Below are 18,442 nucleotides of genomic sequence, written 5' to 3'. Positions count from 1 at the left end.
CAGCTGAAAGCCTTACAATAGTAAGACAGCTTCTTGGTAAAGTGTAGCCTGAATGGGAAGTTCCTGACTTTGACACTGCTTTCAATTGTACAATCGTACAGCGCAGGAAGAGCTAATCAATTAGTCCCAACACCCCTTTTGGCCCTGCAAAAGTTTTCACGTATGAGTGCCATATCGGGATGGGGTTAATAATCATAAGTCATTTTACAAATAGATATGGTGATAACCATATCTTTCAAGCTACATTATCTTAAAAGGATGAGACTTTGGTGGTCTTCCATATGAACAAATCAGCTTATTTTGCTAGTTTGAGGATCTCACTACTTTTCCCAGTTACTTATCCTGATTAAAATGACAATATTAATAGATATACTGTTAACCGTCATATAGAAACATAGAAAATAGGAGCAGGAGTAGGTCATTCGGCCTTTCGAGCCCACACCGTCATTCAATACGATCATGGCTGATCATCCAAACTCAGTACCCTGTTCCCGCTTTCTCCCCGTATCCCTTGATTCCTTTAGCCCTAAGAACTATAACACGGTTGGAAGTTGACACTGACAAGGTGACTTTTGGATTGCAAATGATTAAACTGCAAGTAAGCCACTGGATCTCAAACTTAATGTTTAGTATAGATGGAGTCACAAGGCTATATGAGCTTACATTGTAACTCAACACAGTTCAGTGATGAAAAGGCCTCACAGCTGTTGTGTACTGGACAATATACCTTGAGAATAGTTACATAGATATAATGTTTGATAAGATGGCTGAGCATTTCCAATATATCCTGAGGAATGCAAGATTGGGAGTAGGATTTGTTATTATAGGTGGTACCTGTCAAGAGAAATAAAAGGTAAGTTATGACATTTCAGTTGTCTGCCTTTCTAGTCGCACTTGAAGTTCAGAATCTGTTTTGTCTCCACAGATGCCAACTGACCTGCTGCGTATTTCCAGCATTTTCTGCTTTCATTTCAGATGTCCTTTAGAATAGGTTATATAATGGGCCATTATAATGCCAAGTTTTTGACAAAAACAAGTTATTAATGGAGGCATTCTGCACATTCTCCAAACAGGGTGGAAGGGGACTTAAGAGACCAGACACTTGTTAGATGGTGCTGGGGCACGAGCCGAACTCCCTTGCTCTTCTACAAATAGCATCATCAGATCCTTTATGTCCACCTAAACAGGAAGACAGAGTCTTGGTTTAATATCCCAACAGAAAGAGAACATCTGACAGCACACCTTCCTTACTGCACTAAAGAGACAGTTTGTGTTCAAGTGTTGGAATGGGGCTTGAGTCACAGCCTCCTCGCACAGAAGCTCAAGTGTTACCACTGAGCAAAGCTGACAGTATCATAATCGTAATCAATTGTACCCAGATTATTCAATGGTTTGTCTGTCTAGAATTTTGTCTGTATCATATAGAAAATATCAAATTTGAGCCCTTTCACATATTGCCCACATCGTTTTTGATTCCTCATAGCACTTGCATAACTCCCCATGTAACTCCATCCCAGCATCAGCCAATGAAATGGTTAAGACATGGTTTATATTTCAATTTTAGGTCCTATTCAGCTCAAAGGCTTGAGGATTAATGGAACAGACTTATTGCTTATCACAATATTACACCACCTGCAGATTTTTTTATGAGACTTAATAATGACAGCTTGCTGCAATCATTTAAAAAGGAATAGATCTGAAGACAATAGTTTTCCCCCGAGATCTGTCACAGATCTCCAAGAAGAATTCATATGCATATTATCATTCTTCTCTTGTTCTGTACCTGACAGTGAGTCAGTTAAGTGCTGATGTGATGAGTAACAGTATTACATTGCTTCAGTAGGAATATCTATCTACAAAAGGTTAGTGAGCCAATAGTTTGGCTACTATGAGGAGGTAGTCAGGGTATTATAGGGTTTGATGTTGATGTTAAGTACATGTTAAGTACATCAACATCAGCATTGTTGAAGAAAATATTTTCCCTTTTTTTTGCACCCAGCATCAGCACTAGCATTCTGCACATTCTCCAAACAGGGTAGAAGGGGACTAGCATTCTCAAATCAGGTATAGTATGGTTTAGATGTAAAATTAAAACTCAATAAACACTTCTAATAATGTGCCTAAACTATTACCTCAACAAAGCATCATTTTCTTTTCATCAATTTCCCTCATCAGATACTTCTGCGCTTGGTGAGTCAATTTAGCTCTACATCATCGGCTGGTTTTCCCCTCCTAGAAACTAGGTTGAAACTATGCAAAATAATCTCATATAAAATCCTCACAGAGAGAAGAGAATCTCATCTTCACAATTCAATTGGACTGAAGGGCAGATTCAGGAGTGAAAGTACTTTTGTTTGACCAATTGTGCTATCCAAGTCCCTATGGGTTATTTTAAAATGATGTTAAGTTGGAATATTTTTGTGTAATGGATATACAGATCCAACCAATAGTTTCCTATGCAAAATTGACTAATCATTAAATGCTTCCTCAAATCAGGAAATCGGAAGGTGTCAAATCATGAGAGTAAAATTAAAGTGCCCTACCCTCTTTACGTTGCTTGCTGAGATTAGATTACACAATGAATTGATTTTCAACATTACTATTTGGAATGTGTCAGCCTTGGTACTATGAGTCTGAAGATTGTGAATTCAAGTCTCATTCTATAGACCTGAACACAGAATCCAGGCTGACACTCCAGTACAACACTGCAGTAGTGCTGCACAGTTGAAGGTGTTGTTTTTCGGATGAGATGTAAAACCAAGACTCCATTTCCCCTTTCAGGTAGAGGTAAAAGATTCTATTGTACTATGGAAAGAAGAGTATGGAGTTCTCCCTCGAGTCCTGGCCAATATTTATCCCTCAATCAACACCTAAAAAAAAGACTATCTGGTCATTATCACATTGCTGCCTGTGGGAGCTTGCTGTGAGCAAATTGGCTGCCACGTTTCCCTATGTTACAAAAGTGACTACAACTCATAAAGTACTTAATTGACTGTAAAGCACTTTGGGGTGTCCTGAAGTAGTGAAAAATGTGATATAAATACAAGTTCCTTCTTTCTTTATGTGGCTTTTTAATATCATCCAATCTCATTGGTTTCAGGTGGGATCTTATATCTAGATGCTGAGCGAGATGTGGACACTGCACATGCTTCACTTCAGCAACACCCAACCACTTCTGCACCGTGATAACTGTGGTTCCTGTACTGCAGGACAAAAAAATCCTGATTCTCTTCATCAGGAGGAAAACTAAGAATGCAGAAATGGAGGCCTTTTTACCATGTGTTTGAAGTACTGAAGCTGTAGTCCCCCATGGGACTCAGTAACAAATTTAGAACAGCACTGAAAGAGATTAAAGGGTCCTGCAAGTCTGCAGTGGATTACAGGGAAATGCATATCCAGTATATTTGATGATCCAATTGGACATTTTCTGCTTCTTCCTGTAGTGTGTGTGACTAAGTAGTGCAGTTTTATGATGCCAGGCTAGTAATCAGAGGTCTGGAATAATGATCTGCAGACATGAGTTCAAATCCCATCACGGCAGCTGGAGAATTTAAATTCACTTAATTAAAATCAGTAATGAAACAACTGGATTGTTTTAAAAGTCCATCTTGTTCACTTATGTTCTTTAGGGAAGGAAATCTGCTGTCCTTACCCAGTCTGGCATGTATGTGGTTCCAGACCCACGGCAATGTGGTTGATTTTTAGATGCCCTCTGAAAAGACCTAGCAATTTATTTTATTCATGAAGGTGGCTAACCACAGCTGTCTCAAGGGCACTATATGTTGGCCTAGCCAGTGATACCCGCACCCTGTGAATAAATAAAAGAGAAAGTGGTTGCATTTTACTGTGATGAGGTGGAGCGTGTTATATGATTTCCTCGTCAGTGCAGTAGTTTGAAACTCAGTTATCCGGTACTATTTATCACTGAACACGCTTTCATCTCACACATACACTGTAGGTAGAGGAAGAAAGTCCAACTCCCTTGTGATTATAAACTAGAAACTGAACTCCTCTAGATTATGTAGCGATAGGAGGAGGTCCGAGGGTTACACTTAGTGACTAATGCACTGAAATTTATCCGGTTCATATTTTACAATTGGAGGATAGGCTCTTGCTATAAGCCTTGTTTCAGAAAATAACATTTTGCAATACAGTATCTGCGTAATTTGAGACATGACACGTGATAAGTGTGCATACTTGGGAAGAAAAAGGTGACTTTTGACCTATGGTTCCCAAAACCCTCCACACTGGGGCTATCTTCATGTGATTTCTGGGTCTGTTGTAGACTAATTGTCAGAGATTTATTGCTGTGATCAATCAACAACTCCATTATCATTGTACCATGTGACTACCAGGATGGTAGAAGGTGAACTCAATGGACCTTGTTATTTTTGTCCAGCAATTCTATATTCCCAGTGAAGACAGGCCCAAAGGATGTTGTCGATCAGTCTGAGCTACACAGCTTGCTTCCAGGTACAATGCCTTAGGAGGCAAGCCTCTGAAGCTCAGGTTATGCTGTGAGTTGAAACATTGGATTATATCGCCACACGAGCCACTCAGTTCTGGTGCAGATGGGCTGCAATAATCTTTCTAGTTAATTTTCCGTCAGTTATGGAACATTTTATACAGCAACAACATTTAAATTAGAACCTGGCGTGGCATCAATATTTAAGAGAAAGATCAGACTATTGTGTAACAGTGTAAGTAGGAAGCAAACAGACAACACAATAAAATATAAGTGCAGTTCATTACATTGATGGCCTAATGAAATCAATAATTCTCCGTGAGTGTCTTCATGACGCCCATTAAGAGCTGCTGCATCAGAACAGATGAAGAGATCAGCAGTCTTGGAGGGACTGAAGGTTAACTGTGAATACAATCCATGTAATGAAATCAAAGTCTTCTTTGCATTTTTTACCTTTGATCTGATTGTCAGAACTTCACAGCCTATCCCACAGAGACGTTAAGCTATAAAGAGGTAAGTAGTTTATAAGATGCCAAGTGTTTTCTGTAAAAGACAGATGTGATTCAGACTCTAGTGATCCAGCTGGGTGGTTTGATGCGGTACCTTATTGTTGTGTACTGAGGAGTGATAACAGGCAGGTTCATGCTATAAATGGAAACCCCACTGTATGCAGAAGTATTCACTGTCATTATTAACAAATGACATGTCTGAAGTTGTGTTTAGGCTCTACTTATTTGACACTTGCAGTTTCAGAGGCTGAATATTGGAATATTTCAGTGAAATTTTGCTCTATTTAACAAAGGAATAGAGAAACAAGATATCATTGGGGTACGTTTTCCTCCTTCATTAGTTTAAATATAAAGCAGGGAATATTGTGCATTGATAGATTTTAGCATTAGTGAATGTAACAAGATGTGCACCAATCATGGTCTGCGCTGAGTCCTGAATACCAGAAATTTATAACAATGGATTTTATAAATTCTCAAACATCAGAAAAAGATACAATACAACAGCATACTGGTCAGCTAAGCAGAATCTCATCATGCTTATGGGACCATTAGTATAATATAGCCACTAATAAATCCAGGAGGGAATTCAGGAGAAATTTCTTTACCTATAGGATGGTAAGAATGTGGAACTTGCTACGACAAGGAGTAGTTGAGGCCAATGGCATATAGTAAAGGGGAAGTCAGATAAACATACGAGGGAGAAAGGAATGGGGGGATATGTTGATAGAGTTAATTGAAATAGGGTCAAAAGGAGGCTCCTGTGGAGCATAAACACATAGTTCACTTGGGCCAAACGGCCTTTTTCTGTATTGTACATTCTATTATGCTTAGCACCAATTCAGCTGTGTGTTCACTGAAGTTAATTTACTACTCTGTTCTCTTGTAATCTCAACAGGCATCCCAGGATATATCATAACAAGATTACAATTTTTAAAGAACACTTCTGGCAAAGATCTCTGATTCCATCTCATAATATTACACCTAACAGACTGTTCTGCAAAACCATTATTCTTGTGTGTTCTGCCCAACACTGTCTCCTCAACTAATACCACCAACAACAGATTCACTCTCATGCATCTCGCTGCTGTTTTGGGAATCGTGCTATTTGCTAAATTGCTGTTACATTACCTTAAAGAACAACAATCACCACACACAGAACTAGCTGCTTGTAAATGAAGTGCTTTGAGTTGATTCTGAGATGTGGTAAGGTACTATGTAAAAACAAGTCTTTCTTGAGAGATATGATATCCACAAGAATGGTTCCAGGGATGAGTGATTTTAACTGCAAGGTTAGGTTGGAGAAGCTGGTGTTGATCTCTTTGGAGCAAAGAAAACTGAGGGGAGATTTGATAGAGGTGTACAAGATTATGACAGGTTTAGATAAGGTCGACAAATAAAAGTTGTTTCCATGAGCTGATGGTACAAGGATTAGGGGACACAGATTTAAGGTTTCGGGCAAAAATTGCAGGGGGATGTGAGGAAGAACTTTTACATACAGGGAGTGGTAACGACCTGAAACTCGCTGCCTATGAGGGTGGGGGTAACGGAGACGATGAATGATTTCAAAAGGAAATTGGATGGACACTTGAGGGAAATAAACTTGCAGGGCACTGGGGATACAACAGCGGAATGGGACTGATTGGATTGCTCTGCAGAGAGCCGGCATGCACTCGATGGGCCGAATGGCTTCCTTCTATGTCGTAATGATTCTATAAGAAAACTGTGTTGGCTTCTCAGGCAGAAATGTAAGTTTTCTCTCTTTTCTCAAGAGGTGCTGGCTTTTCCTGGTCGCAGTGGAACGGTGCTTCTCCCAAGTGTCCGTTCTTCAAGTGTGCACCAAGATAATGAGTGTTGAGAGGTTATTCTACCACAGAAGCCATCACCAGTGAGCCCAATCATGTCCTTTCCTGATACCCGCAGACAAGCGTGTCTTCCAACCTGACAGCAATAAGTCGCAAGAACCCTGCCTGACATCCTTTCCTCAGCCAGAGAGCATTAAGGCCAATATAAGCACCCGTTATGGTTGCCCTGGCTGAGACTAGCTAAATAAGGCCAGACTCTTGACTGAAGCTCAGATCTTCCTGGTCAGGAAAGAGTTTGACTCTCAAATCAAACCTTCAACGTCCTCTCACTACCTAAGAAAACCCTTGAGGTTGCCATGGAGATGTCATGACTTTATCTCACCAGTTACATTGTGGAATGCAGTGAAGGGCTGGCAGTTCAACATTTTCTGATCTGATAAATTTAGAAGTGAAACCCTTTAAAAAAGCAAGAAACTATCAATACATAAAAAGGGAAACAACTAAAAAGACTTACAATCGTATAGTAACTTTTCCAAACATTTCAATTTTCAAACACAATGAATTAATTTGAAAGTTAGTGACTGTTGTTATGTAAGCAAATCTGGCATCCATTTTGTGAAGGGTAAAAGCGTTCTCTGTTATTTATATTGTGTCACTTCCTTTTGGCTGAATTTCAGGTTAAATTTTATTTGACAAAGATCCGTCACGCTTTTACTTCAAGGAAGAATCCCCAGAAGGACAGAGTCAGATAGGCCAATGAATGCATTTTCTTTTCTTTTAAAAAATTCTGTAAATTTTGTGCTCGTCATGTGACAGTTGTCAGTACTAGAGAATGGACCATCAAATAAAGGATCCCAGTGTTCGTCAATGGAACACTTCTGCACTCAGCTTCCAGCACTTGGTATATAATCTCAAAGGTTAGATGCAGGAAAAAGCTCCGTCTAACTGTGTCAACAACATGCTTCAACTGTGACATTAGAGAGATAAATAAATAAATGTGGAATAAAAAGCTACTATCAGTAATGGTGACCATGAAACTACTGGGTTGCCATAAAACCATCTGGTTCACTAATGTCCTTGAGGGAAGGAAATCTGCTGTCCTTACCCAGTCTGGCCTCTATCTAACTCCAGATCCACAGCAATGTGGTTGACTCTTAACTGCTCTATGAAATGGCCTAGCAAGCCACTCAGTTGTATCAAAACTGCAATGAAAACTTCTAATAAAAATAAAACAAGACGAACCACCCGGCATCGACCGAGGCACTGGACAAATCAAAGGGACACCCTGCCTAGCTGGCCTGGCAAACTTGTCCTCACTAACATCTGGATACTTATGTCAAAGTTGGGAGAGCTTTCCCACAGACTAGTCAAGCAACAGGTAGACATTGTCATACTCACCGAGTCGTACCCATCAGTCAAAGCCCCAGATTCCTCCCTCGCCATTCCTAGGTATGCCCAACGGCAGGACATACCCTCCAGAGGTGGTGGCGCAGTGGTATGCTGTAGGGAGGGAGGGAGTGGCCCTGGGAGTCCTCAACATCGACTCCAGACCCCATCAGGTCAAACATGGCAAAGGAAACCTCCTGCTGATTACCACCTACTCCCCTCCCTCAGCTGATGACTCAGTACTCCTCCATGTTGAACACCACCTGAAAGAAGCACTGAGGGTAGCAAGGGCACAGAATGTATTCTGAGTGGGGGATTTCAATGTCCATCACCAAGAGTGGCTTGGTAGCACCACTACTGACCAAGCTGGCCAACTTCTGAAGGACATATCTGGCAGACTGGGTCTGCAGTAGGTGGTGAGAGGGTCAATATGAAGGAAAAGCCTACTTGATCTCATCTTTGCCATAAGGAGGACAGTAGCTTAGTGGTAATGTTACTGGACTAATATTCCAGAAACCTGGATTAATGCTCTAGATATATGTGTTCACATTCCACTACGACAGAGGAGGAAACTTAAATTTAATAAATCTGTTTTTTTTTTTAAATTGCTAGTCTCAGTAACAAAAATCATGAAACTACTGAATTGTCATAAAAACCCATCTGGTTCACTAATGTCCTTTAAGGAAGGAAATATTCCATCCTTACCTGGTCTGCCCTACATGTGACTCCAGACCCACAGCAATGTAGTTGACTCTTAACTGCCCTCTGAAATGGCCTAGCAAGCCACTCAGTTGAGGTTCAAGAAGGCAGCTCACCACCACCTTCTTAAAGGCAATTAGGGAGGGGCAATAAATGCTGGGCTCTGCATCGACACATCCCACGAATGAATAAAAAGAATTCCACCTGATAGCTCCATGACAGTTTTGAGAATTGGTAGGAATGATCACCACTAAAAGGACAAAGACAAAGTCAAGTCTTCACACTGAGGAACACCTCCGTGGCGCTGTGCCGCACTACCACTGTGCTAAATGGGATAGATTCAGAACAGATCTAGGAGCTCAAAACTGGGCATCTATGAGCCGCTGTGGGCGATCAGTAGCGGCAGAATTGTATTCCAACATAATCTGTAACCTTATGGCCCGGCATATCCCCAACTCTACCGTTACCATCAAGCCAGCGGACCAGCCCTGGTTCATTGAGAGTAAGAGAGCATGCCAGGAGCAGCATCAGGTATACCTAAAATGAGGTGTCAACCTGGAGAAGCTACAACACAGGGCTATATGAATGCAAAACCACATGCTATAGACAAAGCAAGGTGATCCCAGAACCGACAGATCAGATGAAAGCTCCACAGTCCTGCCACATCCAGTCTGAATGATGGTGGACAATTAAAAAACTAATGGGAAGAGAAGGCTCCCTGAACATCCCCATCCTCAACGATGGGGGAGCCCAGTACATGAGTGCAAGAGGCAAGGCTGAAGCATTTGCAACCACCTTCAGCCAGAAGTGCTGAGTGGATGATCCATCTCGGCCTCCTCATGAGGCTCCCAGCAACACAGATGCCAGTCTTCAGCTAATTCAATTCACTCCATGTGATAAAGAAATGGCTGAGTGCACTAAATATGGAAAAGGCTATGGGCCCTGACAACATCCCAGTTGCAGTACTGACGACTTCTGCTACAGAGTTAGCCATGCCTCTAGCCAAGCTGTTCCAGTACAGCCAGAACACTGGCATCTACCCAACAATGTGGAAAATTGCTCAAGTATGTCCTGTCCTCAAAAAGCAGGACAAATCTGATCCGACCAATTACTGCCCCATCAGTCCACTCTCAATCATCAGCAAAGTGATGGAAGGTGTCATTGACAGTGCTATCAAGAAGCACTTAATCAGCAATAACCTCCTCACCGATGCTCAGCTCGGTTTCAGGCAGGGGCACTCGGCTTTGACCTCATTATAGCCCTGGTCCAAACATGGACAAAAGTGAATTCCAGAGGTCAGCTGAGAGTTACTTCCCTTAACGTCAAGGCAGCATTTGACTGAGTGTGGCATCAAGGAGCCCAAGCAAAATTAAAGTCAATGGGAATCAGCAGAACAACTCTTCACTGGCTAGAGTCATATCTTGCGCAAAGGAAGATGGTTATGATTGTGATCTCAGTCCCAGGACATCACTGCAGGAGCTTCTCAGGGCAGTGTCCTAGGCCCAACCATCTTCAGCTGCTCATCAATGACATTCCCACCATAAGGTCATAAGTGGGGATATTGGCTGATGGTTCCACAGTGCTCAGTTCCATTCTCAGATAATGAAGCAGTCCATGCCCCCATTCAGCATGACTTGGTCAAATGTCAGGCATGGGATGGTAAGTGCCAAGTAGCATTCACGTCACACAAGTGCCAGGCATTGACAATCTCCAACAAGAGTCTAACCTTTAAGCAATATCACCAAAAACAGATTAACACGTCAGTCATCTCATTACAATTTGTGGGATCATGTGTGTGAAATAGCTGCTGTGTTTGCCTACAAACGAAAGTCATTACACCTCAAAAGCATTTGTGCATGAAGCATTTTTAAACTTTTCTGAGCAATATGTTAACGTATTATATAAGTGTATGTCTTCCTTTTCATTAATAATATTTTGGTACAATAAAAATCTATACCCTCCTTAAATTTTCAACTTGATCAGTGCAGTGGTGACAATAATACCCCCAATAGAATAATCAGCTAGAAACGGGGTTTTAGCTTTTCATCTCTGGAAAATATTTGACTGCACATTTCTAACACTATAAAGATATATACAATTGCATGGGCTCATGCACCCACTGTTACACTGTTATTTTTGAGTCACAAGGAAAACAACTCACAATATAGTCTGCATTTCGTGTGCTCTCTTTACATCTTCTCCATCATCCTATCTCAATCTCAGCAAGTTAATTCATCCGCAGCCCTCTACAATGACAGTTCTTCTGCACTGCCTCTCCCCTCTCTGATGTTGCTGCCCTGCTGCAATAGAAGGGTCTGTCCTTTGGCCAGCTCTTCCTAACACGTGGCAGAGAAAATCAGAAACAAGTGCACAGAGGTTTGAGCACAAACTCATTGCCCCTCTTACACCTTGGCACAAGATGGTGCGTCAAAATGTGTTCCATAACATTTGGGTTAAGAGTATTTTTTTAAACAAATACTAGTTTGCTATTGAAAGCTATCACATAGGCAATTATTTCTCAGATGGATGTTTGTGTCTTCAGTCACCTACACTATTGAGTTCTAGATTCCAACTGGGTATGATGTTGAGGAAAGTATTGAAAAGAGATCAGACACCTCCTCAGTACTGTCCAGTCGGGAGGAGTGAAAAACATGGGACATTTGTCTCAGACCTCTCACGTTGACCAAGGTCTGCCATCAATTCTTATACTGCTCAATCTGCCGCATGGGGTAGAGGCATCTCATAAAAGGAGCATGAATTCTAACATCAGCTTCCATTTATGGTGCTGTCAACCTCTTTCCAATTTCCAAATTCATTCACAAGCTCACTATTAACTTTGCCAAGAGTAAACCTTTATATAATAAATAGCTGTAGCTTGGCTCTTTGACCAAGCTTTTGGCCATCTGTCCTAATATCTCCTTATATAAAAACAGTAACTTCTGGAAATACTCAGCAGGTCTGGCAGCATCTGTGGAGAGAGAAACAGAGTTAACGTTTCAGGTCTGTGACCTTCCATCAGAACTCCTTACATCTCCTTATATGGCTTGGTGTCAACCTGGTGAAGCTACAACACAGGTCTATATGCATGCTAAACAGTGGAAGCAGCATGCTGTAGACAAAGAAAAGTTATCCCAGAAACAACAGATCAGATGAAAGCTCTGCAGTCCTGCCATATCCAGTCATGAATGATGGCGGACAATTAAAAAACTAATGGGAAGAGGAGGCTGAACATCCCCATCCTCAATGACATTCGACAAAGTCCCACATAACAGATTAGCATGTAAAATTAAAGCACATGGGATTGGGGGTAGTGTATTGCGATGGATAGAAAATTGGTTGGTGGACAGGAAACAAAGAGTAGAGATAAACGGGTTGTTTTCCGAATGGCAGGCAGTGACTAGTGGGGTACTGCAGGGATCGGTGCTAGGACCCCAGCTATTCACAATATATATTAATGATTTAGATGAGGGAACTAAATGTAATATCTCCAAATTTGCAGATGACACAAAATTGGGTGGGACGGTGAGTTGTGAGGAGGATGCAGAGAGGCTTCAGGGTGATTTGGACAAGTTGAGTGAGTGGGCTAATGCATGGCAGATGCAGTATAATGTGGATAAATGTGAGGATTTTCCACTTTGGTAACAAAAACAGGAAGGCAGATTATTATCTGAATGGCTATAAACTGAGAGAGGAGAATATGCAGCGAGACCTGGGTGTTTTTGTACACCAGTCGCTGAAGGTAAGCATGCAGGTGCAACAGGCGGTAAAAAAGGCAAATGGTATGTTGGCCTTCATAGCGAGAGGATTTGAGTACAGAAGCAGGGATGTCTTGCTGCAATTATACAGGGCCTTGGTGAGGCCACACCTGGAATATTGTGTGCAGTTTTGGTCTCCTTATTTGTGGAAGGATGTTCTTGCTATAGAGGGAGTGCAGCAAAGGTTTACCAGACTGATTCCTGGGATGGCGGGACTGACATATGAGGAGAGATTGAGTCGGTTAGGATTATATTCACTGGAGTTCAGAAGAGTGAGGGGGGATCTCATAACCTATAAAATTCTAACAGGACTTGACAGGGTAGATGTAGGAAGGATGTTCCCGATGGTGGGAGAGTCCAGAACCAGAGGTCATAGTCTAAGGGTATGGGGTAAACCTTTCAGGACTGAGATGAGGAGAAATTACTTCACCCAGAGAGTGGTGAGCCTGTGGATTTCGCTACCACAGAAAGCATTGTATGTTTTCAAGAAGGAGTTAGATATAGCTCTTGGGTCTAAAGGGTTCAAAGGATGTGGGGAGAAAGCGGGAACAGGCTACTGAGTTGGATGACAGCCATGATCATAATGAATGGTAGAGCAAGCTCGAAGGGCCGAATGGTCTGCTCCTGCTCCTATTTTCTATGTTTCTATTTTTCTATGATGTTTTATAATGCCTCTGTGACGTGCCTTGGGATGTTTTATTACGGTAAAGGGGCAATATAAATATAAGTTGTTCTTGTAGGAACCAAATGTGGCTAACTCTCTTTTATACATCGCACAAAGCTGTTCATTATTTTGGCATTAACAGTCTCTCTGGACAAATGCTTTGTCTTTTACTACAACTATTACCACTCCCTTTGCCTTTTGTTCCATGACATCGTTGTCATTTAATCTCTCCCATCCTCCCCTCATCATAGACCTTTCCTTTTGTTCCTTTTACACCCTCCTTTCTTTCACTTACTCAAAACCTATTAAATTTATAACCTTTGCCAGTTCTAATGAAAGGTCACGGACCTGAAACATTAACTCTGTTTCTCTCTCCACAGATGCTGCCAGACCTGCTGAGTATTTCCAGTCCTTTCTGTTTTTATTTCAGATTTCCAGTATCCACAGTATTTCGCTTGTAAACATCATTGATTTTGAAAATCTCTACACTCCTGTGCAAAAAAAATGCCAGCCTTGTTTTTGTATACATTGTTCATCTTAAAATATTTATTTCTCTCCCCCGAGGAAACAAAACACCATTAGACAGGAGGGAAATTCACTTACTGCTTTTTCCCACTCATTGTGATTTTCCTCTCCTTTTCTCCCCTCTACAACTGCCAAATTGAAGGAGACAACAGGAATTGGCTGCCTGCGTAGGAAATGATGTTAAATATGATCCGCCTCAATATTGTTCAAAATGCATTTCTCCGTCCCTTTAAAAATCATACTCACTTGAGATCCACATTTTTTCCTACTTATGTCTGTGGAAGTTAGGTTAGTTAACGCTTTACGTCCTTTTGAAATACTCAGCTGTTTGTTCATTCAGAGGTACAAAAAACTAAAAAAGGTAGAAACTGCTAAATGCTTAGACCCATCTCGATCACACCAATTAAATCCTGTCTGAATGCATCTGTGGGTAAGACCCTTTTCAGCAGTGTCCATGCTCATCTTGCTTCAGTGCTGATCCTTGCATTCCTCCCTACTCACCTCTGTGCTAAATCAAGAATATGACTCTTTTTTCCCCCTCATTGCCTCTACCAGCCCAAGAGATCATTATTATGCATTATTAGAATCAGAGACATTCTTTAAATTGGTCATTCATTTAATAAATGTTTAGGAGCTAAGATATTGCTTCCACTGAAGAGTTCAGCGTCACACAGTGAAAGTTAATTTTCAGAAATGTGTCGAGTTGCATTCCTTGCCCACAATGTGCAGTTAAATACCAAATTAATAACCTTTTACTTATCTCTGAAATAGCTAATTTGTTAATTGTTCTGTTAAATGGGCCACCCAGTCTTAGACGTTCTGATTGCTATGTAGGCCATGTGTAATAATGATCTCCTAACCTGGTACCATAGAAGCCAACCAAATGCAATTAGTACATATACTGCAGCAGTCATCAGAGTGTATTTGAGCACAGAGATATTGAAGAGAAGATTTGTTGCCGATTCGAAGAGTGTGCGGACCCAAACTAAGTTTCTGTTAGATTGCTGCACCAATTGTGCCAATATTCTCCTTTAACCTAGTATTGGGAAAACTCTGGGAAAGTGCACAGTCTAGAAAGATGTCACCAAAAGGACAAGAACTTACACAACACAATATATTTCCACAGATAAAAATACCATCTTTCAACAAGACTTGTTTAAATATAAGCACTACTGTGAAATTCGAGCTTGGCCTAAGGTTTCTGAGATAATATGATGTGATGTTTACTGATGTGGCTCATGAATCTTAACTGCAGTTGTCAAACAAAATGAAGAAAAGTCACAAATGGGACCCTTTATTAAAAATTACCAGGATCAACAAAATTTCCTGCTATAAAACAAGAATACATATCGATCACTGGTCACATCATCAGCGCCCGCACCCTATTCCATGCCTGAAGCAAAAAAAACAGGCGTCAACACAACTCACAAGTAGAGAAATACTAAAGGATCTTTCAAAGTGATACTTTGCACTGGTTAAGAATAAAAAAAGGTGGAAGGGATGCGTGCAGACAATTCAATTTTAAAGCCTCAAGACTAGATTTGGATCGGAGTTTTACAAGCAAGCATAACAATTCCAACCACCACTGGAATTAAAATATTTATCACTTCCAGCAATGCACTGGAGAGATTCACACCACCAAAAGGAGATTTATTCCATGGCTGATAATTTATTTGGGGGAAAAGGGGAAAATTACACTTGAAGCCCAGGAAAATGTTTAATTCAAGCCCACCATCAACTTCTCCCCACACGAATATGGGTCCCGAATGATCTCTGCTGGAGATTTGGGGGGGTGGCGGGGGGAGAAGCCTGGCCATCCCATAATGTATCTCCTAAACCTTGCTTCTGAGAGCAGTCTCCATACCAGAATAACAGGTTGGCCGCAGACAAAATATTTTGCCTTCTGTGTAATTTCTGCTAGGATGCTAAACCATTTATGTCAATAAATCCTCCATTTTTGGTGGATCAAAACTAAATAGATATCATTACCAGGTCTCCCCCCCCCCCCCCCCCCCAAGAATAAATTATATGGGATGTGAAAATATATGAAATGAGACTTTTTATACAGAAATTCAAAACACAAATATAATATTCTCCGAAAGTGTCCCTGTGTGTTTAAAGGTGGATGGAATTAAAAATATTTCTCTTTTTTTTTCTCTGCACAGGCTGATTTGAATATGAAATAATCAGCGGCCGAAGTATGTTAAATGAGTCATTTTATAATCAATGAGGAGCTATGATCAGTGGGATCTCGAAACGGAAGGGAGAGACTTTTAAGTCTCAGAATGTGACAGAAAACTGAGACGAGCGAATCAGTCGGCCTGGTATATGTAATGTAGATTTTTTTAAAAACTAAATGCAAAAGCTAATGTGAACTGGGACGGGTCATCTCGAGAGGATAAAGAGTCTTGTACCTGCAAACACTGACAAGCTGCCAGGGAAATCTCGGCTCGTATTGCTGGACATTTGGACCTGTGCAGCCGCCGCGGAAGCTGCTCTCTGAACTGAGTGCGGATGATAAAGCGCATCTTCAACACCAGGAACGTCTCAAGTCGTTATAACGTCTGCAAAAACAAACTATTGGCAATTCCATCTCCCCGGTTACCATCGGAACTAATCAAAGAGGCAAAACGAGAGTTTCACTGTCTTTTGTGTTCTCAGGTGCACCCAGACTTCGGGAGGGGGCGAATTTCTGGCCCCCGGCCCAAATCTCCGCAGTATTATGTAACAGTGAAGAATCAAGTTCCTTTCTAACGCCAGCGGCACGTTGACTTCCCAAATTTAATGATTGGGGGCGGGGTTGACAAGCGATGAATAGCGACAAGTTGAAAGTGAGAGCATTGATCTCCACCGGATTTCAGAAATGAGCCCCAGGGAGGGGAGAGCAAAACTGTTCCCAAAAGCCAGCCACACACACACATAAATACAAACACACACAAACTGACCGAGCACAAACATTTTATTTGACACCCCCCCTCCCCCACCCCCGGCAAGGGGAGACAGGCTCTGAAGCACAGTCAGTAATCACTTCAGGCATATGGGGGTGCTGTACAATCAACTTTCATCAATGTGTATCTGTGAAAAGGGAAGCAGATTTACACCCCATCACCGCTCTAAAATAAACACTGCTTCTAAACTGGATTGCACGAGTGGAAGTTCTTCATTTTTATAGATCTGCTCTCATCCATTGTGCTATTTGGAAAGGAAAATCCGCATTTTGCCTTATTTCCGAATCCATTAAAAAAGGCACATACCAGCCAAGCAATACTTCAATCCTTCCAGTTAGATCACCAAGATGATTTTTCGTTCTGAAATTCGCCCTTCCCAACTACACACCTTTCCTAAAAAAGAATGACAGTTCCGAACCTTATTCTTGGACATTGGAACTTTGTTTCATCTAAAAAAAAGTACAAGTGTTTAATGGGATTCAGGGTAGAGGTTACCCCAATCCATCAGCCCCCATACACACATACCAGAATAAAGCTGAAACGCAGCATTAGTGTTGGAGTTTGGCAACATTGCTGATTCGGTGCCTGGTCAGTTTCAGAAACTGACCCCCACCGTCAGCGAACAAAACATAAACTCCAATTAAATTCAACTGAAACACATCAAATGACATTTGGTTCGCTGGCTTCACAGTGATTATTCACCCACACCCCCATTACCCCACAAATCTGAGATGTTAATAACACACAGGGAAATTACAACACTTACTTTGTCTTCGTTTTGCTGGCGAATGTTTAGTCTCAATCCTTTGGCACCTGTCCGATTAAAACCTCACGTGCCCCGAGATTTGCGGTTATTTACAGTGAGAGATCAATGGAATTGGAGCCCTCTCAGCGAAAGCACCTTTTGGCGAAGCAGAGTTCTCTGCCTGGGTCTGAAAAGTGATAGGCTCCAAATGGACCACTTCCACGCGAATCATGGACATCAGTCTCTTCAGGGACCCACATGTGCCGCTCTTCGGTCAGTGCTGGAGGTGTTCAGAAAGCTGCAGAGTTCTGGAGGAAGCTGGGAGAACCGGGAGCCAAGGCAACTGCTGCTGCTGCTCAGAGATACCGAGAGCAAGTCAGACTGATGGAGCGCAGGCAAGCTACACACTGACTGAAACGGATTGTGCAGCAAACAAGCAGGGGGAGGATTCATCACACACCCAGCACTAGGGGGGAGGATTCATCACACACCCAGCACTAGGGGGGAGGATTCATCTCACACCCAGCACTAGGGGGGAGGATTCATCGCACTCCTGGGATCCTCCTAGGCAGATTGGGAGTTCAGTGGACTGTAGTGTACAGGACACTGAGACACACAGAGGAATATGTTAAACACTAACATGAATTAATTGTTCTCCTTAGTTTAGTATTTACTGTATATGCAGTGAGAGATGTTATCTGTGGAGAGATGGCTGTGATTGAATTCTCTCTGTTATATTGACAAAAACTGCATCAGGATTTGCACATAAATAATCATTATGATTTTGTTTTACCATGTGCCTGCCTTAATCTTGTTTTTTCATGTTTGTGTTTTTGGCTAGCGCTGTTCATTATTCTGTCATTAACAATCTCTCTGCACTAATGCTGTCTTTCATCACACCATTAGCACACTCTCTTTGTCTTTGCACCAGGACCTCATTTGTC

General features: G+C 41.6%; 1 protein-coding gene across 3 annotated transcripts in view; it reads right to left on the bottom strand.

Annotated features, from left to right (window-relative positions):
• LOC137380412 (caM kinase-like vesicle-associated protein) overlaps positions 1–18,442 on the bottom strand; it is a 143,482-nt gene that overhangs the window by 105,852 nt on the left and 19,188 nt on the right. Inside the window, exon 1 of one of the 3 annotated variants that reach the window (XM_068052343.1) lies at positions 16,220–16,270. The exons of the other annotated variants lie outside the window; for them this stretch is intronic. The gene's annotated coding sequence lies outside the window, so the exon portion shown is untranslated. Of the gene's footprint in view, positions 1–16,219; positions 16,271–18,442 lie in introns of those variants that run through there. 3 annotated transcript variants of the gene reach the window in all.

This window comes from Heterodontus francisci, chromosome 19 (genome assembly GCF_036365525.1).
Source record: "Heterodontus francisci isolate sHetFra1 chromosome 19, sHetFra1.hap1, whole genome shotgun sequence".
NCBI classification, from domain to species: domain Eukaryota; kingdom Metazoa; phylum Chordata; class Chondrichthyes; order Heterodontiformes; family Heterodontidae; genus Heterodontus; species Heterodontus francisci.
The sequence above is the reverse complement of the archived record's forward strand: the minus strand, read 5'-3'. Positions and strand labels throughout refer to the sequence as shown.